General features: G+C 43.8%; 1 protein-coding gene across 2 annotated transcripts in view; it reads right to left on the reverse strand.

The window, feature by feature from the left end:
• The window catches only part of TSHZ2 (teashirt zinc finger homeobox 2), a 434,023-nt gene that overhangs the window by 406,678 nt on the left and 655 nt on the right, over positions 1–26,690 (reverse strand). The gene's annotated exons all lie outside the window — the stretch shown is intronic.

A 26,690-nucleotide genomic window follows, 5' to 3' on the forward strand; every position in this document is an offset into this window, starting at 1 on the left:
TTTTCTTTTTCTATTTCCTTTAAACCTTGATAAAGGGTCACAATGATATTTAGTCTGCTCTCCATCAAAGCAGTGAAATATCATCCAAGCAGCACAGGAACTCCCTTCGAGACGAGCATCTTCCAAAACCACAGCTATGCCCCATCAAACAATGATACTCTGTTTATGAAACTCAATACGGAAAATGTACGTAATGTTCAACCTTCGTGAAATGTCACGCGCTTTTGAACAACTGCTTTAGTTGTGCATGTTTTTTGCCTCTTTTCTTTCAACGTGATACAGAAGAGAAGTTGGTGCTTTATTTTGTTGGGGGCAAAAAAAAAAGCTTCTGCAGGTAGAGTTCAGTCATCCTGAAAGACGACAAGTGATGTGGGTAATGTTGTGCTGCCCCTTTCTTGGACACGACAGACACGGTGGGACACAGTCACGGTCAGGCCTGGACTAAGCAAGAAGCCTCCCTCTCTCTTACTTTCCTTTCATCTTCTCACTAACATTATTCCTTCTTGAATGTGTTTTTAACACCAGTTCTTCAAACAGGTCATGAATACCTTCACAATCCCCTCTCCTCCCTTGACAGACATTTTGACTGTTGCCAGAAACTACCTTTGATGTGTTCCTGTAAAGAATAACACAGACTTTCCTGTTTGTCTCAAAGCTACTGAACTGAAGCTTTAACTGCGAAGGACAAAATGATCTGTATTAAAAAAAAATCAGCATACTCCTCCCCTCGTCTCGCCCCCACATACCCCCTTGTCATTATCAACCCAGACTTGGCCTCCCCAGGGCTCGGAGAGTTCCTGTTGTTACCTTCTTGGTTGTGTTAGTAGGATTTTCCATCATGCTTTCCCCAATCTCTGCTATCTGTGTCTCAAAACGGCAACAGTAATTACCAAATTGCTCTCCCCCCTCCTTTTCCACTCCTGGCTGAACTGGAGAGCCTCTGGGAGTTCCCCACCAGACCTCTGAACCCATCTGAGGTTTGCACATCTGTCCTTCTAAGTCAGCGGAAGGGGGGACACAGGAAGACGGAGCGTTAAGCTATAACAAAACCTGGACAACCCCCAGCTTGTGTCTGCATCTCCCAAGGAAACTTCACAGAAGCAGAGCCTGGAAGAGACCTCGAGAGATCAAAAAGTCCTGAAAAACAAGGGTTCTAAGAAACTCAAACTCACGGAATATTAAAAATGGAAAGAGCTATAGTCATTGCTGGCCTCCTGTTTTTTCTTATCCAAGTTCAATTATTCCCATTATTTCCCTTTTCCACCTAAACACCCCACTTCCTGGCCCTGAAGCCAGTGGTTTTTTTCTTTTTTTAAAAATCATCTTCTTGATTTTTGTTTTATCTCATACTACCTGTGTTATTAATTTTTTTCAAAATTGATTTCAAATGGATTCATTTTTTTTCTTTACATTGGATTTAGTAATAATACTCATGAAATCATAGTTTTAATGGACCAGTTATACTTTCCATGTATAATACACAGAAAATTAAAACCATAACTATTAAAAAATGGCATGATTCTACCACTAGAAATTATCTTGCCCACAACTGTCTTATGTGCATAGAACGGGTTGAGAAATAAACTTCTAGAGCAGAAGCCAGCAATCTTTGCCTAATGAGAGCCAAAGAGTGTATATTTTGGGCTTTGAAGGCCAAGAGACAAAAGCAAGGATATCATGCAGGTACTTAGATAACACGAGAGAAAACAAATTTTCCCATCCCCCCCACCCAAACATTTAAAAATGTAAAAGTCATCCTCACTCACAAATCCTACAAACACAGGTGGTAAGCTGAATTTGGCTCATGGGTCATAATTTATCAACCCTGCTCAAAATCACGTATCTGCTATGTATTTGAAACTTCTCTGAAATTCCCATAACAGCGAGTGAGACAATAAAGGACCCATCTCCTAAGACGGTCGTGAAAATGAAAAATAGTTGAAACATGTTCAGGGCTTAGCACACCGCCTGGCCCGAAGCAGTTCCTCAATAAACATCATCTGTGGTTTTGTCCTTGCCACCACCATCATCTTCTGTCTCAGCGAGGTTGGTGTGTGTCACGGAGAACCTTGCCTGGCACACAGTAGGCACTCAACGAATGATAGATGGTGTTATTATTCCAATTGGTTGGAGCACTATTTCTCCACCTTTTATGCAGATCAGACTCAACCGTGAGGTTATTTTTAAAAACATATGCTGAGTCCTGCTTCTGGAAATCGTGATGCTAAAATTCAATCAAGAAATAAGCTGAGCGCTTGTGTTTTTTGTTTTTGAAAGTTCTAGAGGTGATTCTGCTGATTCCAACCACACACCTGTGGCGTAGCACCTAGAAAACAGGGTCAGAAATTCCAATCTCCTAACCGGCCCATTTTTCTCTGCCTTTTTGTGGTCAGCCCCCTTTGGAAATTCCTAATTCCACCTGTCAGTCAGTTGACAATGGATGTTAATTGAGCGCCCATTATGCGCCAGACCGTGGGCTGCTTGCTGGGGATCCAGAAGGAGGCAAAGAAAGACTTCCTCATCTCTACCCTTTGGCCATGCTTCATTTTTCTTCTTAGACCTTTCCACCACTGTGCATCTTAAATGTATGTTGGCTCTGCCCCATGAGAGCAGGGACCTGATACATTTTATTCACTGTCGTTCTTGTCTAGAACAGTGTTTTGCCCACAGTGGTGTGCTCAATAAAGATTTATTCTAACAGGGAGAACCGGGAGCTCTGCACGTCTTAGTGAGCCCGGCTGATGGCCAACCCAAGGGAGAGCATGTCATCAGCCTCCTTGGTGCTGGAGTGAAGGGTGGAGTCTGTTTTCTTGTCCTGCCACCTCCTTGCTGTTTAATCTGAAATCATTGCTTTAAGCCACAGTTCATTCATTTATTCATTCATAACTTTTGTAAAATGTTGTATTAAGTAGGAGAATGCTCAAATGTGGATGATATTTAATAAGCAGCAGCTCTGTTGCTCCATCACCTGGAATCGAATCAACAGAAGACAGTTCTAGAATGTTCTGACAATTCCTAAAGAGAGACACTGAGCAGCAAGTCACATGCCTCTCATAATCCTCTTTATAGAGCCTGAGAACATGCATCTGTTTATTGGACAAATACTTTTTGAGCTTCTAACGTGTACTAGATACAGGGCCGGGGCCTCACGACATGGGATGTTAAAGCCAGGTCTTCATGGGACTTACTGTCTGGGGGCTGGCAGTGGGGGGGGGGGGGGCGCACGGAGAGACGGATGAAAATCAAATAAGCCAAAAATTGTAGAATGTCAGTGCTGAAAAGAATAAAGCAGAGATACATGCTACTTTTCGGGCCAATATGGGGGGGGGTGGCCTTGATATAATCTAAGGGGTCAAAGTTACCCTGAGCAAGTGATACTCCAGCCAAGACCTGAACAGTGTGAGGTGTTAGCTCGCTGAGAGGAGGGAGCAGCTGTGGGGCAACGAGGACAGGATGAAGCCAGGGCACAGGAGGAGAGGACACAAGGATATCAGGCCAGAAAGGCAGGCGGTAGCTAGCCAGCCATTTGGGGGGCTCTAGGCAAATTCTGCTTCATCACTATGTGCTCACGAATCCCCTGGGCATCTTATTAAAACACTAATTCTGAGTCAGCAGGGCTGGGGCAGGGCCCGAGAATTTACATCTCCAACAAGCTCCCGGGAGATGCCAAGGCCGCCGGCCCACAGACCACACTGTGAGCCGAAAGTTTTAGGCCATGACTTGGTCCTAAGATCAGGGGTGGGGTGAGGGGAGGGGATTTTCCTAATATCCCTCCGGACTCCGGGAAACAATCCTGCAGCTGTCTTGGAGCCTGGGAATCCTTCAGAAGCCTCTAAGATTCGGTCAGACTTGGTACTCCTTCCTTGAAACTCTGCCGACACCCGTGTGGCAAAGGGGTCCCGATCCTAGGTGGTCTCACCACAGAACAGGCTGTGTCTGCCCGGCAGAGACCCCCTCGCTTGGATGTTGCGATTCAGAAATTCTGGGGCATGGCAGCTCACATGGATTTTTTTTTCTCCAACCAAGATGGGCTTGCAATAAAAAATATATGTACACATGTATCTGTATACACTCACATACACACACAAACACACGCACACACACACACACGCACACACACAGATAATCTTTGAAATGCAATAATAACCACACATAGGATTGAAATGAAATCCTGCAGACACTAAATCATCTCACAGTCAGTCATTAGAGGGATGCATTTTTTGGTGCTACAGGTGTCCGGACAGACCCAGACTTCTGCCCGACATTAGATATCTCAAGATTGCGCGTCCAGGAGGCAGGACTGATCCTGTCGGTGGAGGTGATCAGTAAGAAGCCAGCGAACCCACCAGCGCTGAACCCCCACGGGGAGACGAGCACATGAGCCAGGGAGGGCAGACGAAGCTGGGGAGGCAAGTGCCATGCGGGAGGGCAGGAGGAGGAAAGCAGCTTCGGTGCTATCTCCCAGGTCTGCTGATTGTCTTTGTAAGACAATCTGGGTGACAAATACGGGCCCAAGAAACGCTGCCCTTGTAAGCAATCCCAGCTGCTCCGAATGAATGTCCCCAAACAAAGGTTGCACGCCACCCCCCCATGCTTGCTGCTGAATTTAATTACTCACCTCTGTAGCTTTAAATCAAAGGTGGCTCCTATTAAGTATAATTACCTTTGCCAGCAGCTTGTATAACACAGAATGTGAGGGGCTACTAAGCAGGAATGGTTTCTACAGGACATTATATATGCCTTGGACTAAATCAACAGCCGCCAGGACCCAGAGCTTCGGTTACACGTATAATTCAGCCACGAGCAAATGTATGCTGCTGGTAGAGCGTTGCACTCACACGTAAACACAGCGATTCCTTTGCATATGTCAGCAGCCTAGAAACACCACAATGCGGGAGAATAAACTACAGGAGAAAAGGCTTCTCTAAACCTTGAACGCACAATACGTGTTGCTATGTCAATTTTTCCGCAAGAAAGCAAGTTGCCATCCAACCAGCTTGTCTCTGAACAAGTCCCAGATACGGTAAAAGAAAGCCGACAAACTCTCACTTTCTCAACCACTGAATGCCCATATTTTACCACCTTTCTTACCCCCGCAAAACAAGCAGGTGACACCACTCTGGCTGACTTCAACGCGGTCGTTTTTCTCCCGTCCAACCCCCCCACATCCTTCATTCCTGACATACAAAAACATTTTTTTTTTTAAATCATGAGCATCTTTATCATTTCAGCCTCGTCAATTCCCATTTTGCCTAATTAATAAATAAATCAAAACCTGAAAGGAAATGAAAGGGAAGTTGCCGAGAACTTTTGGCCTTAACAAAAAAGAAGCCACGATGAGCGAGACTTCCAATGTGGTCCTTGCAATCCCGCGGGCCATTCTGTGAGCCCTCTTTTACCCCCGCTTCCGTCTTATGTAGGCCTGCTTATTACATGACGTGCCCAGAAGCATAAACGTCTCCAAAAACAATATTCTGGTAGTCCCCAAACTGTTGTTGGCGATCACCTCCATAACCATCACATTAACTAACATTTATTGAGCACTTACTATGTACCATGTTTACATTAAGCACACTATATACACCGTCTATATAACCCACTTGGTAACCCCAAGTGGTACGAGGATAATTATTTTCAAAACTGAGAACCTAGTGCTTGGAAGGTTAATAACTTACCTAAGGTCGAACATAAAGTAACAGCCTCCATGTGAATCTTTTTTTTTTTTTTAAGATTTTTATTTATTTATTCGACAGAGATAGAGACAGCCAGCGAGAGAGGGAACACAAGCAGGGGGAGTGGGAGAGAAAGAAGCAGGCTCCCAGCAGAGGAGCCCGATGTGGGGCTCGATTCCAGATCGCCGGGATCACGCCCTGAGTCGAAGGCAGACGCTTAACCGCTGTGCCACTCAGGCGCCCATGTGAATCTTAGTGAGTCTGAGCTCAAGGCCATTGGTTGTGACCCTTGAGAGCACATGGTATAAAGCTACCGACTCTGTTGGCCTGGTATCCAGTCTCCCTTATTTTGGTAATATCACCTTGATTTTGCTTTGACAAATTGCTATTAGCTCTTGGCTCATACAGCTCTGGATGCATACATGAGGAAAGCAGGCCAATCAGAGGCCCGGGATTGCTTTGGGGAGGGTCACGCAAACCCATGTGGGCCAATGTAAACCCTGGGGCATTTTCTGGGGGTCCTCCGAAGGAGGGCTTTCTTCTGCCAGAACTGCTAAGTCAGACACTGCCAGGTGACCAATGTGACCACCGTGTGTGAGAAGGAAGGAAGAGTCTGGAGACAGACCTGTCCCAATCCCAACACTTGGGTCTCTGTACCTACAGGTGCCAAGGCTGCGGCTCAGCTGAATCACGCGGATGAGGTATAATACATCACAGGCTACCTGATTCATCAAAATTTCAGCTTCTAGAGGTGCCCAGGTGCGCCAAATGTGCCCCTGGAACCCAACACACCTGGGCTGAAATTCTGGTTGCACTAGAGATTTGCTATGTGAGCATATTACTAACAGGTCTGTGCCTCGGTTTTCATACCTGGAAAATGGGGGTGTGAGCAGTGTGTCTACCTCCAGGGTCGAGAGGAAAGCTAAATGACAGTACATGTAAAGCATCTGGGGCAGGGCTTGGCATGGAGTAGACTCGGCAAATGTTAACAAGTCTGATTATCATTTTTCAGGGAATAAAACAGAGGAAAGGTTATGGTGAGCAGTGAAAAAGACCCAGCGTGCCCAGCCAGGGGGCAAATCCAAAAACCTTTAGAGCAAGTCATTGCCCTAAGAGCTGAGTAGGGGCTAGGGTATACAGGCAAGAAGGGACCTGGGCTCAGAAATGGTTCATTGGAAGAGATCAGGAAACTATCCCTGATGGAAGTGTCAGGGGCTGCCTTGGATAACATCTTGACCGATCAACAATTAGAACCAGAAACAAGCAAACACACAAATGGAAAAGAGTTTGAGTTCCTAGTGAGTCATAGATTGTCTCCATCCATCCATCCATCCATCCATCCATCCATCCATCCATCCATCCACCCATCCACGTACCCATCCATCCATCCATCCATCCATCCATCCATCCATCCATCCATCTATCCATCCATCCATCCAACCATCCATGCATCCATCCATCCATCCATCCATCCATCCATCCATCCATCCATCCATCCATCCATGCATCCATCCAGCTAACACTCCCTGGATCTGTTCTAGGCACTCTATCACTAACCTGTGAAGACAGGGGCTGTGCCTTTTTTATGCTTGTAGCCCTGGCGCACAGTGCAGGGTCTGGAAAACGACAGACATTAATAAGTATCTCCTAAATTAATAAAAGAATGATTCTCTGGGCGCCTGGGTGGCTCAGTCCATTAAGCACCTGCCTTCAGCTCAGGTCATGATCTCAGGGTCCTGGGATCGAGCCCCACATTGGGGGTCCTTGCTCAGCAGGGAGTCTGCTTCTCCTTCTCTCTCTGCCTCTTCCCCCCACTTGTGTGCTCTTTCTTTCTCTCTCTCTAATAAAAATCTTTAAAAAATAAAAGAATGACTCTCAAATACATACACTCTTTTTATGAACTTATCTTCCACGAATCCATGTGATCCAACCAGCCCTCCTTCCCTCATGTCGTTTCCATGTCTCTTTCATGTTATTCCTGGAATGAGGTTCATGCCCTGGAAGATCTCCAAGCAGCATCCATGTCTGCCCAGCAAAGTTTCATGCTCAAACCATCACCCCACACATTTTCCTTTGCTCCTCTGGAAGCAAGAACTACCCTTTATTTTTACTCCCTGTTCCTCCCATAGAAAATTAAAACATCTCAATCTACAAATGGTTTTTGCTGAGTGGTTTATTTGTCACAGCTGTTTTCATGATGCAAGGACTATAGGAAACCCTTCCCCTTATTTCAATTAGACATTTTTTTCCTTTTCATAAAAAATGTTGTAAGTTTCCATTGCTACTGTTCTATCTTGGAGGACGCGCCACTAACTTGTCCAAGTCCTTCCCTAGTGCAGGAGAGCAGTTCAAAGTACGTGTTCCAGAATTCAAACTGGAGTTACAAACAAGTATTCCTGTTCATTTACTGGAGGGCAGGGAAAGACTTAAAAGTTAAATCAGAGCACAAAACTTTTCTTGTGGAGTTGGTGCCCAGGGGACTGTGGTCTAAAATGAAAATCAGATCATTGTTTAAAAAACCAAAAACAAAAAAAACCCCAAAACCACCTCACACCGTGCATTGTTACATAGTTGAAAACATCTCCATGTTCCTTAAATACTCTGCTTAGAGTACTAACAGGTCAGTCCACAGGAAATGCAAGAATACGTTATATTTTAATCAGGGCACATAAAACACTGTCTAGAATGTTATGTTGCCCAGGGGAATGCAGTGAGCAGGGAGCATTTACAAACTCCAGGTCAGTCCCCCCATTACATCACTGTGAAAAGAAGAAATTTATGAGGTTAAATTATATGGATGTTATATATTGGAACTGTTAGCCCATTCCCAAATGAGAACGTTGGCTGAAATAACCAGATTCCCTGAGAGAAATTTTTAAGTACTTCTCTTGTGGATGTTTTTATGGTAACTTTCTACAAAAAGAGTGAAGACATAGTCTTTGAAGATCATGAAATGAATTAAAAAAAGAGAAGTCTCACAACTCAAGAAAAGTCCAAATGCGAAAACAGAGGGCACCCAAAAGAGTTACTTACATTCTTCTTCTCCAGAGATAATAGCATAGAAGTTACTTTGTGGGACTTCCTGGTGATTTATTTGATCTCTTCCCCGTCTAAGTGATTGGAAACACAGATGTTGATGCCATAACTTTGCTTCCAGTAAATAATTCCTCAAAGGACTCACATTTGTTTAACCTTCGTCACAAGATGATAAAACTTATTAAACATTTATGGAAGCAGCCACGCAGTGTTGTTGGTTTATGTGTTTGGCAAGGTTTAAAACTCCTACCCCCAACTTTTCCACCTTCCTCTTGCCTCTCTCAAAGAACAGTATCCTTGGGGAAGTTCCCGTACCTGGACTGGAGACTCTCCCTGCACCCCCCAACCCCAGCCTCGTTCTTTATTTCTCCATTTGTGGCTGCAGTTTGACAATAAACAGAAGGGCTGTCGTGCTGATCTCAAAGAACAATAATTAAACCAAAGGGACAGCAGACAAGGTGCTCCTGTGGGACCGACAGAGGAGGAATAAAAACCCCGCCAGGGAACTGTTTTCTTATGATTTTGAGCCTGCTTCACAGATAAGCAAACGTTCACATGCACCATGGTGTGCATTCATTTCTTCATTCAACATTTACTAAGAACCTACTAGCTTCAGCTCTGCGGGCATAAATCATCAGGGCATCTAAATATTGCAAAGGCTCCAGGAACCTTGGATAACTCTTCAGTTACTCATTGGTTCCTTCATCCACGTATTCAACAGGAACACCTACTGTGTTCCAGGTACAGAAAATGAAATGGTCCCCACGATTTAAAGGATAAATCCCTGACATGATAAAATACAGACGAGGAAACGGAAACTAACAGCATAGAGCCTACCTTCCCGTATCGTCTGTTACTGAAACCTTTCCCATCTAGCGCTAATTTTCCCGTGCAGGGAACATAGGTGTAACTATGGTTCGGTTTCGTTCTCCCCCAGGGCAGTGCCACAGAGGTACCCCTGGGGAAATACACCGTGATGCGGCTTCATGATCCCCGGGGAAAATCCTGAAGAGCTTGGTGGTGATTCCGTCAGTAGGAATCACGCATACGTGGGGTGCGCGTATGCACTGACCATGTGCACCACGAACACAAAACTCATGTCTAACGAGCGCTTTCCACACTCTCGCCTCACCCCCAGACGCACACACTAACACAACACACGTAATCCCGCCATATGTGAAACATCCATCCACAACGCACACAAGATACACAGTCACAATTCGTCCCCACGTAAAACAGATCCACAACACACGTACACACACTCTAAGAATGATGCTGATGTTGGTTGTGAAAAGCGTCCCAAGGTCCTATCTCATTAATATTTCTACCCCCAGGACCGAGCAGCGCGCCTCCATACGTGTTTGCTAAACTGCGTGAAAGGTCAGTTTCACTGCCTGACACGTCAAACTGCAGAAGGGACTATTATTACGGTTCATCCTGTAACACCGCTAAACAAAACCCAAGGGCCCTTCCTTTCCTCATCCGACCCCTTCATGTTTAACACTCCCCGGGCTCCAGGATCCACAGGGCAATGGTGGTCCAACTCTGAAGCTCCATCCATTACAGACTTTGAGGACAAATGTGATTCCTTTGACGCTAGTCACGCTCTCCGTTTTGCTTCTCTCTGCTCCCCACTCCACCCCAAGGCGGCTAATGACTGTTTTCCTGACATACTTGGGATTCAAGCCACGTAGATGGCTGACTCTCACTCATTATTGGGATTATTGACATATTTTATTTATTCAGCTTGCTTACTTCAAGCAGGCATTTCACAAATGCCTACTAGGTGCAAATGAGCCAGTTACCTTTTTTGGTAAGAGAAGTGTAAATTTCAGTAAAGACACCAAGAATATTTCAAAGTAAGAAATATTAGCTGCTTCCGTAATGTTTACTTTTCTCAACTGATTTTCTTGCTAAATGCAGTAAAATTCTCATAACTGCTTTTCTCGACGTAAATTATTTATGTGACAATTGTAAAAAAATTCCCAAGAATATTCAGTACAGGATTGTATGTAACAATGAAAACTTAAAAATATGCTAAATGTCTATTAACAGAGGAGTTTATAAATGGGTAAAAGTAATCATTCTTATGGTGGAATATTATAAAGCATATGAAAAGGAATTCACTACATATTTTTTAATCTAGCATCGCGCTCTCCCTCTTTTTTCTCCAGCTGCTTACCTACCTACTTGGATAGAGCCTACACACAGAGTTAAAAAATCAATGTGCAAAACCGTGTAAAAATATTTACATAAAAATATTAAACATATACAGAAAGATAATGACCCTACCTATATATACATGCAGGTGAAATTATAAATAATGGAAGATATACCCGCCAAAGTCTGAATAGTGCCTGTCTCTGGGGAAAGAGTAGGGGGGGAGAATAATAATATTTGCTAAACACTTATTATGCATGGAGCACTGTTCCAAGTACTTAATAAGTATCTACTTTCTAAATCCTCATAGTGGTGCTTGGAAGTAATTGTTCTCATTCATTCCTATTTACAGGACTGAGGCACAGAGATTTTAAGATTGGTGTTCAAAGACGATATAGCTTCGTCTGTAAAGTTTAATTCTTTATATCTGAAATTTCCTGATCAAGTGAAATAAGTTCATCTTATTAGTGACAGTTCTTTCTTCTATTCCATATGATTGACTAGCCCCATCCAATATTAATAAAGAAAATATTTATGCTAAAGACAATAAAATAAGATGATAATTTCAGCCCATTACTCCATAAAATAACCTCAAATCAGATAGCTAGGCAGTTTGCCAAACTCTATCATTACAAAAGTTTGTTTCAAAATGCCACCCACATTCAAAAATTAAAAAAAAAAAATCACAAAACCTTCAATCAACAACAACTAAAAACAACTGTTAGTGTTTTCTTCCCCCAAGAAAGATCCTATCAGGATTTCTGTTGCTAGCAACATTTTCCCTCTGAGATACAATTCCTTGAATTTCACGATCATCTTTTTTTCATATTATTCAGAGTAATCATTTAAATGTCACCTATAATTAAATACTTACAAGTAAGAAACACCTTTAGAGACCTTGACCATAAATATTGTGAGGAGCGCTAAAAGAAATCTGTGAGGGTAGCTTTTCATTTGCTAAAATAAATAACAGGACGGCGTCATTGCATGTGTTCCGTATTTTTGATGGCCAGGAAGAGTCATGGAGCCTACAAGAGATTTATAGGGGACAGAAGAGCAGTGTCTGACTTCGGGACACATCCGCAAAGACGCCGTAGGTAGTGGGTGAGCACGCTAACTTACTGAGACACCCCAGATGGACTGTGTTCATGGTTTTCGTGTTTTTTCCTACTTCTGTTTAATAAAACAGAAATGGACTTAGGAAAATGCTATTGTGGAAAGCTCAAGAGGTTTCACAAATCCTATACGTTTTTTTTAATCTTCATAAGCTCAACTTTTAAAGATGGTGTTTTGGATTTTGATAAGCAGGATGGTCCTCTTTATTTTTTTCTGCGCTACAAGTGACTTATTCAACCTGGGAAACGCTAAATTTCACTTTGCACCCTTAGTCCTCACGTCTCTATACTAGACCGTGGAAGTTTATTTATGTGACTCCTTACCATTAAGCATTAAATACTAGGAGAAGCAACAAAACACGGTGTCTGAGTGCTATGGCTCTGGTAGGCAGAGCCGAGTTTCAATACCTTATTTGAAAGCCTGTGTGATCTTCAAGCTCACATTTCCCATACTTAATTCCCTTATCTCTTCAATGGGCCAATAATAATCACATCCGGCTTTCGGGATGTTGTGGGGAGAGACCTGTATGAAGCCAATGCTCTGTGAATGTTAACTAGTTAAGTGTCGACTTTTGGGTTTAGTGTCATGCAGCAGGTCCACAAACGGTAGCCATTATGACAGTGACAATTATGACTGGCATCATCTCCCTCATCATCGCCATCAGCGTTCGATCCCCTTCAGTCACAGAAGCACAGATGCTAGACAGAAAGGCCTTGGAAATCTCATTATGGGAGTAATCAGGAAAGAAAAAAAAAGAGGGACTTGAGGAAAAAGAGCCACTGAAGAAAGAGAAAATATGAAATGGAGAACAAGAAGGTGGGAGAGGTGCCAAAGAGTAAAGGCAGGTTTTCTGCCCTCCCATCCCATAGCGTTTCCAGAATTGAAGGAGAGCATAAGAAATAAAAAATAAAAAAATAGAGCTCCGGGACATTCCTTTTGTTTCTCTCTTGTCTCTTGACTCTGGTCTCCAGGGTGCCAGCCAGCTCCCAAGCAGCTGGAGCCTCTGTGAGATATTTGCCAGGTTGCTTGTCTTTCTCCCTAACTGAGGAATGTTCTGGGCTCTGATGTTTGGTGCTATGAGGAGGTAGCAAATGCATAAATGGATGCATTTCCCTGTCGAAATGCATTAGGGGAAATGGTCCCCACCATTTCTAAAAACAGGCAATTGCCATGAGAGAGGGAGAGTGAAAGGAGAGAGTACTTATATTTTTTCTGTTGACTAAAAGCCCAAAGTGGCTATGGATCCCCTCAAATAACTTTTTAAATGTTTAAATGTTTTGGCATTCAGAATTGGGGAGGGGGAGAGGAAGAAGAAAAAGGAGGAGGAGGAGGAGGAAGAGGAAGTGGAGAGGGAAGGGGGAGGAGATGAAGAAAGAAGGAGTAGAGAACTGAGGCTTTCCCTCTATAACCTGAAATGCAAAGCCATGGTGGGTCCTTCGAATGCAGATTCACAGGCCCCAACCCCATCCTATGGAATCAGAACTTCTAGGCACTGGCCTGGGAATCTGCAAGGCTGCATTTTCGCAAGTTCTTCAAGTGATGAGGATACCAGCTGAAGGTTGAGAACCACTGCTCTATTCCAAAGGCCAAACCAGAACATCATTCCCAATCCCTCCACGTCTGCAAAATTTCCTCGGCCAGACTCTCCAGAGTTTCTCTCTGATATCCTGGGAAGGGAAGTTCCTCTTGGTTTTCAAAGTTTTTTGAAGTTTTCATGAAAGCCTCCGTTTTCTGGGTGTTTGTTTGACCCAAGTATGACTTGGCAGCCCTTGCTCGCAGCTGGCCCATGAGTCCCTTGCCCTGCCCAGGTCCTGGGCGCCCACGGTGTCCTCCCAGTGAGTCATTCTGCCCCATCCTCACGGTTTGTGCAATGTCCTCCCCCCAACTATTGCTTTCTTTATATATTTCCTTAGAACGATTCCCTCTTCTATTTACCTACATCATTGGCTTTTAAAATGAAAATTATGTCACCACCATCAGTGAAAAACCAGCATCCTTTGCCACAAATGATCAGAAAATGAAAATCCAAGGGTTATTTTTTCTTTCACTGGATACTGTTCCTTGAAAAAGTCTCGAGCTTTGACGTCTACTCTTTCTGATAAACAAACATGAGACAGGTGTTTAAGGCAGGCTAACACCAAATCAGACTTTCTTCCTCACTAAATCAGAGGGGTGGAAACAGTGTTGGAAAAGGGGCATTGTTTACACTTTTTTTTTTAAAGGTTTTGTTTATTTATTCGACAGAGATAGAGACAGCCAGCGAGAGAGGGAACACAAGCAGAGGGAGTGGGAGAGGAAGAAGCAGGCTCCTAGCGGAGGAGCCTGATGTGGGGCTCGATCCCATAACGCTGGGATCACGCCCTGAGCCGAAGGCAGATGCTTAACCGCTGTGCCACCCAGGCGCCCCCATTGTTTACACTTTGTGCATTTCGCGGTGTTCCTTAAAACTCTCTAACAGCAGGGGTGGGGCAAACCCATAACGGGGCAACTCTGGCTTAAAAAGCATTCAGGGATGGGCTTGCTTTCCTCATTAGAACACCGCATAAAGCTGTCACAGGCCTGGGCAGAGGAGACGGCCATCAGGAGTGTTCGCTGGAGGAGATGATGGTACGAGTCAGTGGTCTCGGCCCTTCCTCCAAGAGAAATACCGTTGTCTCCTGAGGTCTCCTCACTCTGACTCCTAATAAAAAACTACACCATCATTCATTCTATCAAATCACATTTATTGAACACCAACTATGTGCCAGGCTTGGTAGACAGAAAGCAAATAAGACATAAGATGCCTTCACGGTCATGAGCTCAGAGTCATGGTCCTAATTTTAAAATTTAACACGTGTTGAGCACTTACTGTGTACGAAGCACTGTGCTTGGGGTTTGGTGTGTATTTGTACTCTGCTCCTCCCAACAACCCAAGAGGGACTTTTTATAGTCTCTACCAATACGGGAATCAAGGCATGGAGAGGTTTATTAACTTGTTCCTGTCATGACTAAGATGTGCTGACCACTCACCTTGTACCAGGCACTGTGCGAAGCACGTCGTCTGATTTATCCCAGTGAATCCTTCCAAAAACCCAATGAGATGAGTCCTTCTATTAGGTCTCTTTTGCTAATGAGGAAACTGGAAGTCTGGGAGGTCAGATTGCCTAAGGTCATACAGTGAGAAGTGACCCACTGGAGAGAAATCGACCCCCTCGTCTCTCCAGGGTCACTGCCTTGCCCTGACACTGTGTCATCCGGTGGGTGTGCAGAGACAGGTAAGGGCGATTCCAGGACTCCACGAAACGTGCTTTGAAGGGTGGCCTCTTCCCCTCTACAGTCAATTCTAGAATAAATGCGCCTTCAAACACTTCACTGGGTTCCCCTCTGGCTCAAAGAATGATACACTAACAACTTTCAGTAAGAACCCTGTGTATAACTAGAGGAGAGAAATTAAAGCAGGAATGAGAGAATTAGAATTAAGAGGATAAACACAAGCCGGTGTTTCAGACACACCTCTCCATCTATGCCACAGCCACCTGCCATGCTCGGTAAATCTTGTCGTCCGACGTTGGACTGAGTTTCCCACCTCCACCACCATCAGTCTGGTCCAAGTCATCACCAGCTTTTGGCCGGACCGGTGCGGCAGCCTCCTGCGTGGTTGACCTGGAAGCAGCCTTGGTCCCTGATACATCACGTGGCACCCAGAAGGATGCTATAAAAACCTAAGTCAGATCCTGTCCCCCCTGCTCCCTTGCCCTCCAGGGCTCTCAAGTCAGCACACAGTTCCTCACTAGTTCCTCGGTCCTGGAGGCTTGGCAGCTGCCTGTCCTCTTGTCAGGACCCCTCACCACTCCCCCCACCCCCCTGAGGTTCCACCACTGTGGTGTCCCTGCTGCCTGCCAACCCCTGCTGGCTCCAGGCCCACACTGGCAGCCATGCCTGCAGCTGCCTGCCCCCCATCCACCCCACCCTGTGAGCACGGGTGCACTTCTCTCCCTGTCACTTCACTCAGATCGCAGTTGCAATGTCACTTCCAGAGAGGCCCTTCCTGGCCTCCTCGTCCGAGACAGCGCACCCTCCCCTCGTGCCCTACCCCCTGCCTTCCTTTTCAGTCTCTCCCTGGCACAGACGACACGCTGGCATGATGTGACATGTGCACCTGCTTGCTTGTCTGTGACCTGTCTGCCACACGAAATGGAAGCTTCAAGAAGGCAGGCCTTTTGCACCTTGATTCAAAGCACCCGGCACCCTCCACAGTCCCTGGTGCACAGCAGACCTTCAGCGACATTGGTTAAGGAAAGAATCCAAGGCGGGCAGCAAAGACTCCCAAATGCTCTCCGCGATCCCAAATCTCTCTGTCCTGAGATAGACCTTAACAGGCACCAGCCAGCCTCCCATCGCCCCTCTCCCAGACACTTATCTGAAGGTGACAATTAAAAAGTGGAGAAGGCGTTACCAGGAAACGGCCTGTAGCCTTCTCCTATTAGCTTAACAACCCCTAAGCTTTGCCGCCTTGGGCCTGAGGGGATGAGCACAGGTCTGCGGTGTGGGGGAGGGTGCTTGCCAAACCCTGGGAGGCTGGGAGCGTCTGGAGGCCACGGGCACCTGGAGAGTGGAGGGAGAGGTCAAGCTCAGGGGTCAGAAAGGAGGATCCCCAGCCCCTTCACCAACAACAGGGACGCTTCCTCTGGGGGTCTTAGCTTAATGAGGAAGTCTACTAACTCATAGGATCGCAAGCGCTGTCTATAAGGTGCCTAAATATTTACTGCAAAAAAGCTGAAATCACTGCTCCTCACGTGAAGGCAGATGATGTCATGATGAACAGAATGCAAGTTTACTACTGAAATCACTGTCTTTTTGTCATTAGTATTTTTTAAATGGATAAATATTCAAAGGGCAGTTAGGATCCTGATCAGTACGGAGGTCTGCCAAAAAATTTTAGATGTGCAAAAGAGATCCTTCAACGCCAAAGTGATTAATTAGTATACAAAGTAATACGCTAATTAAAGCATTTATTCATTTATTTACAGCCTCGTTTATGCATTCATCAGGAAATATTTATTTAGTGCCTAAATAGGTACCAAGGACTAATTCAAGTGCCTAGATTTTTCCTGGAATCCCTGCAGAAAATAAAATGACAATAGGAAGGAGAACAAAAACATGCATTTGTGAAACAGATCCTCGATTGTGCCAGGGATTTTCTCTCCATGGCATCACCTACTCGTCCTGACCACCATGGGCCATATCATGTGCCCACTTGACAGATGAGGACATGGAGGTATGGGAGGTGAAGAACCTCCCCTGAAAACCCCACTGGCCAGTTATGTAGGGAAGAACTGCGACTGGAGCCCAGATTGGCTTGGCTCTGAACATTCCCTTTTCAACAGCGTCACCCATGTGGTTCACCCAGCACCAAGCAATCCCTCCATAACGGCCGGGCTGGTGTTTTTATCTCCATAAGCCACCCCCATCATTCCGAGCATCCTACCCACCATCACCGAGGGGCCAGGTGGACAAACAGACCCAAATCCATGACCACTTTTGAAATATTGCCTATGAAATGTTCCATTGATAACCCAAACAGATCACATCACTTCCCTTCTGGAAACTCTCCATCCCATCACACTGAGACCCATATCGAGAAGGCCACACAAGATCTGCCCCTGCCTACCTCCCCTGCCTCATTTCTTATCAGCCCCTCCTCCCATCTTCACCTGCTCTGGCCACAGTGGGCTCCCCGTATTCCTCAAACGTACAAGTCAGTTCGGGCCTTACGTGCTTACTGCTTGGAATGTTTCTCCCAGCTCTGTGCTCGGTTAGCTCCTCACTTTTGGTTCAGGTCTGACCAAGTGCTAGCACCCGAGGAATACCAGTCCTGACCACGCTGTATAAAAAAGCAACCCTCCCATCCCTCTTACCTCCATTAATCCTGATTTATTTTTATGAAATGCCATTAGAACTATTTAGCATTTTATATTTATTTGTCGATCAGCTTTCTGGTCTTACTCACAAGAATATTAGCTGTGTGAGGGCAGGGACTTTTCCTACTGTGATATCCCAGCACCCAGCTCAATGCCTGGCAGAGAGTAGGTGAACAGCCAACGTCCGTTGAATGAATGAATGCGTGCGCACACATACATACACACGAAGGGACGCTCAAGAGAAAACCGACTTCATCTACGAGAGAGGACCCGAGATTCTATTTGGCGATGCCCCTAAAGGCAGCATTCTCTGTCAGCGTTCCCAATACCCTCCCCGCAGACTTAGACATCACAACAGATGCAGGGAAAGAATAATAGGAGCTGGGTCCTTCCTTGGCAAATCACTATAGCTATTCTAGATAAAATATCACAATAGATTAAGGGTATGGGCTTTGGAAGCAGAGAGTTTAAAACCCAGCGTGGCCACTGCATGACCTTGAAAGAGGTGCTCTGTAGGTTTCTCAGATCCCCATCAGTAAAATAGGGATTACACTAGCATCTAGTGCATAAGAATGTTGTAAGGATAAAACCTGGCTCACATGTCCCCTCTGGGACAAGTCTCCCCTGACCTTCCACACCTGACTTGCCAAACTCCCACTCCCCAACTTTTGCTCTTATAAATGTACTGTCACCAAGGAGCTTTCTTCTCTATGAAAATTATCGTTTTTTTTCCCTTTGTTAATTTACTTGTATGTTCTCTAGCTTCCCCTTCCTGGAGGGTAAGATCCCCAGGAATCATATTCTTCCTATGAATTCCCCCTGGGCGGCAGGTGGCTAGCACAGACCTTGGCACTTAGTAGGAAGTCAAGAAATAATTGCTGTTTAAATAACAGGAATATAGGAAGACCTTGGAAAAGTGCCTGGTCTATAATAAACACATAGTGGCAGATATGGTTATTACTGTTGTTATAGTTGTTGCTGCTAGTGTTATAATTACTATCTTTGGGGAAAGAAACTTTTTTTTGAGCTGGTGCAGGGCTGCAACCAGCCCAGTATGAGTCAGCCTCAGAAGAGGCTAAAACACTATTCAGTGACTGTATTTCCAGTTTTAAAAACCAAAATGCACCCATGTCTGATTTCTTTCAAGCCCCGATCCCCTAGTCTCATGATGATCTGTAGGTTGCTCTTTTTCCCTCCGGTATAAATTTTTCATTGTCTGGCTATTCAGGGTAAAGACACACTACCACTGCCAGCTTTGACCCCTAAGAGTTTCAGTGCACTTTCTCAGCCCCAGGCTCGTATCATCCTTTCAAAAACCTGGGCCTTAAGAAGAACTATGACTACCCCCAACTTACAGGTTAGAAAGTGGGGGTGGGGGGCAAGAGATTTGAGCGGCTTGTCCAAGTCTACAAGGCAAAGAAAAGAAGCAGACCTAGGGACTTGAACTTGGGTCCTTCTCACTCCTGAGCTCATATTCTTATCCCTGAAGTAAGGTTTCTCTCTGGAGTTTGCCCAGGGCCGCATAACGAGTGTGGGCAAAACTGTAAGCAGAACCCAACTCACTTCCTCCTGTTCCAGGGCCCCACCTACAATCTCAAACCTCATCTCTGGAGGGAAAACAAGAAGAAGCACAAAGCCATGTACTCAACTTTCTAATAAAGGAAACTAGCCGAACAACTCTGATATAAAACTTGCTTATAGCTTTTCGTTTTGGCATTTCTTCTGTACCAAATGGTACCGAACGCCCAGAGTAGATTAACCTCTTCTCTACAGCATCATCTCGGCCCAGAAGCTATTCATATCTCCCTCGGGGTATGAGAGAGAGGCTTCTAAATTATTGGAAAATTCTAAGAATCTGATAAATTCAAGTGATTTAAAGTAAGCCCCTTGCAGTTTATATAGAAATATTTATATGCCGTTGCTCTGGTTTGCACAAGTCCCCTCTCCCTATAGAACACCTTGACCTTCTGTTTCCTTTTTCTTTCGTCCACGTCACCAGATTTCACGGATTTTTCCTGATGCAGGAAAGCGTTAGGGAAGTTTCTTCCAAATTCATTACAAACAGAACAGCCGCCGGACAACTGTTTTTATCTCCTTCTGCCCTTTATAACTATTTTCATTAAAAACAAAAACCATGTTCTGCCCACCTTAGTATCTAAACTGTGTAATTTCCATAGAAATGACTTAGATGGAGCTTTAAGAAGTAAGCTCAGGGGTGATTTCAGAGTATTCATTCAGTTCTGAAAGCACTCGACTAATTAAGACCAGTGATCTTAATTTTTGTACTAACAGAAACTGCAGAACGAAGCCTTTTTTTTTTTTTTTTAAACCCACCTTAGCATCTAGCAGCTTTATGGAAACATGAGGCTTTTCCTTTAGCATAAATGGACACTACAGCTTTTCAATTAAATTAGTCTTTGGAGACGGATGCAAAAGAGCTAAAAAGCTCCTTAAAAATCTTCCCTGCTCTGCTGCCTCTCAAGCACCAAGGGGAGATGTGTAGTTAAAATGCAGTGCTATCTTCTTCTTACCCTGCCGGACAAAGTTTTGGATCTTGAACCCTGAGCGAGCTATAAGAGAGAGCCTGTTGAGATTCTTTGAGTTTGCATGCCCACTTTTGGTGTTCTAAAGCTATTTCTTCAAAAGGGACGCATAATATAATGTCCTATATCTTTGTACATCCGGAGAGAACTTTATTAGACCTGTTTCAGGGTGGGTACTAGGTGGGATGATACTGAAACTGCTGTGTTTTTGTTTTTGTTTTAAATAACACAGATGGAAAGAACACTCTTACTTCGAGAGAAAAATTCAAGACAAATGCTTTCAAATATGATCCAGGTATTTTTTTTTCTGTGTGATTTCTCTAAATTCACGATCTCTAAAACTTTTGCATTTTGCATTTATCTCCCTGTTGTTCAGCAAAATAATGCTGATATATTAATAATAGGATTATCTGGCCATGCCTCCTGCATTTTAATTTCTAAAATTTTCAACAATTTTAGGCATTGCTTTGGCATCACCAATTATTGGAGGATGCCCAGAGGACATCTTTTTCTGCAGAGGAAATGCAAAAGATTCAGGGAGGCAACAACCGAAAATTCTTCGTAACTATTTTAATGATTTTCGAATCTCTCCCAATTATTTTATCACTTCACCCACGGAGTTTGCTTTGGAAACAAATATATCAGCAATTCCCACTTGCATCTCAGAGGGCTCTTCTGTGTGTCTGTGGGTGCAGACAATGTCCTCAGAGAGGACCTAACTCCTGCACCTTTCTCTGCAGGAATACAGCCATACTGCTGTGGACCCTCTAGACCAGAGTCCAGGTTAGATGCCAAACCATGCGTTTACAGAGACACTTTACTGTGAGTTTGCAGACAGAGTCCCGAAGTGGATATTTGGGCTCTAAAGTATCTAATTTCCATTATCATTTCTTTAAGACCAGCGTCTCAAGACACTCCCTTTCAATGCTATCCTCAGCCTTTTACCTAAAACAAGTTCCTAAAACAAGTGACTAAAAGGTCAATAGTACAGAAAAAAATGAAACAGATGGTAAATCCAGTGAAAATCGGGTTATGTGATAGAGGCCGGTAAATATATAGTGGTGTTTTTTTTTTTTTTTTTTTTCTTACTGCAATATCCAGGCGATCAAGCAAACCCTCTCAACGAGTTTATTTCTTATGTGGTTCGAATGACTAAGCTCATTTATAATCAAAGAGCTGCTCACCAAAGGTCACCCTAAGGAACAGGAGAATTTCTAACTTTAAATGGAATTTATAAAACTTCAAATGATAAAAAAAATACATATAAATTGTTACAAATTACTGAAAGAGGGATATAAAAACCTCTTCCAGGGTGAACAGGCTCTAAGGAGGCAGGAGGCTGAGATCTCCCTGATACAGATGACAGGAAAATATATTCTGTATTTGTCACATTAGAAAATGAAAATAAATTTCTCCCGAGTAAATAAAAATATAACAGCATTCTCAACTGGTAAAGCAATAAAATTATTTGTGTGCCAAGCTTCTTTTTAATACCGCTGTAATTTTTTTTATAAAAGTCGCTCAATTTGATTGTAATTAAATATGTAATGAAAAAGCACTGCTTCAGGGAAGCGAGGCAAGACACCCTCTGTTAATGTATTTCCAACTGACTTTGCATCAAACGAAAATGATACTCTGTGTATGCCTGGTCTTAATAGAGAATTCGTTAGGCAATTCTGTGCTTTTTAAAGAGAACTTGGGTAAATGCAGGCACGCCTTTGAAATAGTGGCTGAGTCTTCCCAGACCATGACGTACCTAAATAAAATTGATGGTACGCATACAGTGATGGAGGGGATCTACTCTGGTCATTTAACTCGTGTCAGCTAATTACAGACCCAGCACAAACACGAACAGGTTTCCTTCCTGCCTGATTTTCCGAAGCTGAGCTGCAGGGATGAGCAGAAGTGTATCGTTTCACGGGGCCTTAAATAATGCCAGGCTCAGTGCCCCTTTAAAACCTGCTCAATTGAGAGTACAATCCCCAAGCCACTGGGAAGATAAATAGATCAACCCAGGTATTATCCAGTTGGAGAAATTCCGTCAAATGCGTGAGAAGTCACCTGGGATGAAATGAAAGCAGAAGCCTCTGTTGCAGAATGTGACAAAAGGCAAGATGCTTCCAGGGACAGATCTGCTAAAGATGCCTAGGAGGTATTTGTTGGGTGTGAAGGTTTCCCAAACGGTAGAATCGAGGTGAGTGGGAGACAATCAATGCAAGGGGATAGAAAAATAAATGCACAGTACTTCTGAGGAATGTTTCTACCCTCCTCAAAAGTAGCCTCCTACCACCAACCCCCAAGCCCCAAGAAGATTTTCATCATGCAGAAGTTTCTCAGAGCCCCCTCTCCCTCACCTCCTTTCCACTAGAACTCCCTGTCACTTGCAATCTGCTGATTAGGGCTAATGTATTGTGTCCTGATATGGCAGATTAAAAATGAAATCAATAAATGCCTAAAACAAATGGGCTTTTGAGATGTCCCATTCAATCTGGGTCTTTAAGGGTGAGGTGAGAGGTGGGAGAAGGAAATCAGGAGGGGAGCGGGGAAGGGACCACGTAAGTAATCAATTTCCATCCAAAACGCTCTGTGCAGGATGCGATTTCAATTTCGTGGGACCTGTCCTTCGTTTTTCAGGGATCTGCCTTAAATAACAAGAAGAGTCAGAACAGTTCATGCTGCTGAGCCCCTCTGGGTGTGTGTGTGTGTTTATTTTTTCCATTCATCTGTTAAAACTGTACCGTCTGGGTAAGTGAATGGGGTCTACAGCATGCGGTATTTAAATCTTCAAGATGTGAACTTGTCTTTCTGAAGTATGTTTCAACAAAGTGAGAGTGCCAGGGTCCCGACTCCACCCCGATTCCTATTCCCTCGAATCCCATCCCGCTGGCCAGTAAATTAAAGGTAAACTTCAACCTGAGCTGCCTGCCCCCTCCCCGCCCTGCTGGTAGACATTGCTGAGACCTCAGGGGTTCACCGGGGCAGGGCTCTCATGAGGCTGAAAAGGAGATCGCTGGGGTCAACTCTACTCCACTGCAGGATTCAGAACTGTCCCTGCTGAATATGTTTCCCATGTAAATAAACTATGCCATTAAGGTGCAAATTGCAACTTTTAAGTAATGATTGCTAATAGTCTAATGTTTACTGCCACACAAGGACATTCATGAAAACAAACTCTGCATTATTCATCTCCATATTAAATAAACAAAATAAATTGAGGGAGCTGTTCTTCCCTGCAAGACTTTTTCCTCAGGTCTGGATTATCAGATAGCTTATGAGAGTCAACAAGAAGGAAACATTTCATCTCTTTGGGCTGGCAGGAGCAGAATCCTGTAACTTATGTATACACTCGATATTCACAAGCCCCAAAGATTTTGCATTCTATTATACTCGGCTGGCATGATATAAAAACAATAGTTCAGGGTGGTAAAATAAAATATAGGTATTACACATGTCTGTGTACAGAGGCTGTGACAGATTGTAGAAAAGAGAAGGGTTTGCGGTGGAAGTCTGCAATTTTAAATTTTTAACTACTCTGCATCCTGCAAAATACAAACAAATCAAAACACGGCTCTGTTTTACTTTACCTTTCTGCCATCTTCTCTATCTGCCCTAAAATGGATAGGGGGGAAAAGATGCTGATAGAAAATTCTGCAATATTCTCAGGTAAAAGTGGATGCATTTTAGTAGGAAGTGAAATATACATCCAAGGAAGGGAGCACACACACTCATACATACACAAGCCCCTGGGGTACTATACGCTCCTTTCTGAACTTTTTTTTCTTGCCCGAAGTAATAGTATGGTAGAATAGCATAGCTGTAGAAAGCCAGGAAGAATGACATTTCAGAGGGAAATGTTCTGACTTAGCTGTTTCCTTAAAGAGAACTACCTACCTCACATCCCTGCCCTTAAAGGGGGACTGGGGTGTGTGTGTGTGTGTGTGTGGCAGAACATAACAAATAAAGACTGAAATTTCCCATCACTTATAATATCATCTTGTTCATTCTATCTGCATACCTGCTTTATTAGAAAGTTCTGTAACTGATTCCTTGAAACATGGAACTTAAAACTAATAACGCAAAGGAATCAAATTGCCTCGAACAGTTCTTGGGAAAGAGTCTCAGCTCTGATTCACTCACAGGCTTTTTCTATCTTACATTATTCATTAATCAAGCTAGAAATCAAGCTTTCAACATCAGTCCATGGGAGTAATTACTTACAGTTGTGCATTGTGTTTAATTTCAGGCAGTGATAAAAGTTAGCATGGCCACAATCCTAGAACCCACCTTGTTCTTTTCCCTGCGTGTCAATTGGCTCAAGAATTCCAAAGTGGCTAACTTTACTTGTGAAACACCACCTCGGCTAAAACAGAGGACAGCATCGATGACTTTGGAGGAAAGAAACCTTGCATGAAAAAAATGTCCGATTTATTAATATGTGGGCAAATAAATACTGTATGAGGGGCCTCGTTGTACACAATATGAATCATTCCCTTTCAGCTCCACCAGGCTTTCCACTCTTTCCAGTGAAAATAATAAAGCCATGAAAACAGACACATAAAGATAGTAGGCATACAATAGGCCAGAAAACTGAAACGGCAGTCACAACTTTCTAACACACACACAAACTGCAGTAAATAGACGAACCAGTTCCAATAGATACAAGCCTAATGAAAAGGATCTAATTTAAATAATGTGATACAGCATTCTGTTACGTACACCTGGATCCTCATTGATCAGAGGATAATGATAATCAAAGTAGTGCAATTCTGAGCAATGCACTTTTTATAATGAGCTTACCAAAGGAGACATGTCCAGTCATTCTGGTAATTTAAATTACTGCCTAGTTGTTGATGGCCTTTACCGGAACAACAAGGCGGTGGCGGGGGGCGGGGGGTAATTTTCAGGGCAGGATCACTTCTTGCTGGACTGTTGCCCAGGGTTCTCTTTTGGGACAATAAGGACGTTATCTCTAATAATCTAGCTACACGAAAACTTGGGTTGCCAGAACTAGAAGGAGCACGCTTACTTTTCCTGGGTCTAGAAGGCCAGCGCACACCCCAATACTGTCAGATTGCAAAACAATCCAAGTATTTAAAAAAAAAAAAAGTGAGTTAAATGTAGGCAGGAGGGAGAAACTGTTTTCAAAAGAGGTAGCCAGAGTGGAAAAAAGTATATACCTCACTGACGAGGCAAGTTCTAAACATACAGAGCACTGAAAATATTTTAATTATTTTGCTCTTAGGGAAACAGTTGGAAAATTCACGAATCAAAGCTTTATAAATGATATTTCCGCATGCAATTTGAACCAATCTACGCATGGTTACGGAAGCAATTCTGCGCTCTGAAGGGAAGATAATTGTGGATATTTCAAAGCACATGGACTGCCATTCACGCTGGACTCGGGCCATGATGGAGGGTGAGCTTGGTGGTCCAGTGTGTCCAGACACAAACAGCCACTTTGCCCAGATTTGTAACTAACTTTGGATTTGTTCTAAGGGTGGCTTTACAAAGTTTACAAAAGTGTTCCACTGAACTTCTCTCTAAGGTTGCGCTCATGTTACAACAGAAGGAAATGTGTTGTTGGGTCTGCAAAGCACCAGCCTTAACGGATGCCGCCTGAAGCAGGAGGGTAAAGACAGAGACGGGGAAAAAACTTCAGCTTTTCCCTAAAGCCCCGATTCAACTAAAGGACACAAAGAAATAAAAACGCCCACATTAAAAGCCAAACAAGATAATAATTGTGCATGTCTGGCTCTGAATCTAGAGGGCAAGGCTTGCGTCACTGGCACTCTGAGTTACCATGGTGAGTGATTTATTGATATATATCAAGAATGAATAGATCAAAGGCAGCAAGATGACAGGTGATCAATCAAATGTCAAATCAAAACTAGCAATCAAGTGGAAAGCTGATTTTTCAGTGGGTGGGTCTGGCAGGAGAAAAATGAACTTTCATATTACACTTCCGAGAAACAAAACCCCAGCATACTATTAAAAAAGCAATTAAGCAACCCAAAAGAAAAAAAAATCCTTTAGAAGGTCTATTATACTGATCCATTAACCTGTTCCTCTCTTTTTGAGGGGGAGGGAGGGGGGCTGGTGAGGAGGGATTCAGATGGGATCCCATACAAATCAATTTACAAAGTTTGCAACTCTCTCTGGGCAAAGAAAATCCAGAGCTGTTTCAATGTTCTCCTGGGTCTTTTTCCCCCCTTTTTAAAGAGAAAGTGTTGATTAGATTCCCAAGCATATTTAGAAAGCATAGT

This window comes from Ursus arctos, unplaced genomic scaffold (assembly GCF_023065955.2).
Source record: "Ursus arctos isolate Adak ecotype North America unplaced genomic scaffold, UrsArc2.0 scaffold_16, whole genome shotgun sequence".
In the NCBI taxonomy this organism is placed as follows: Eukaryota; Metazoa; Chordata; class Mammalia; order Carnivora; family Ursidae; genus Ursus; species Ursus arctos.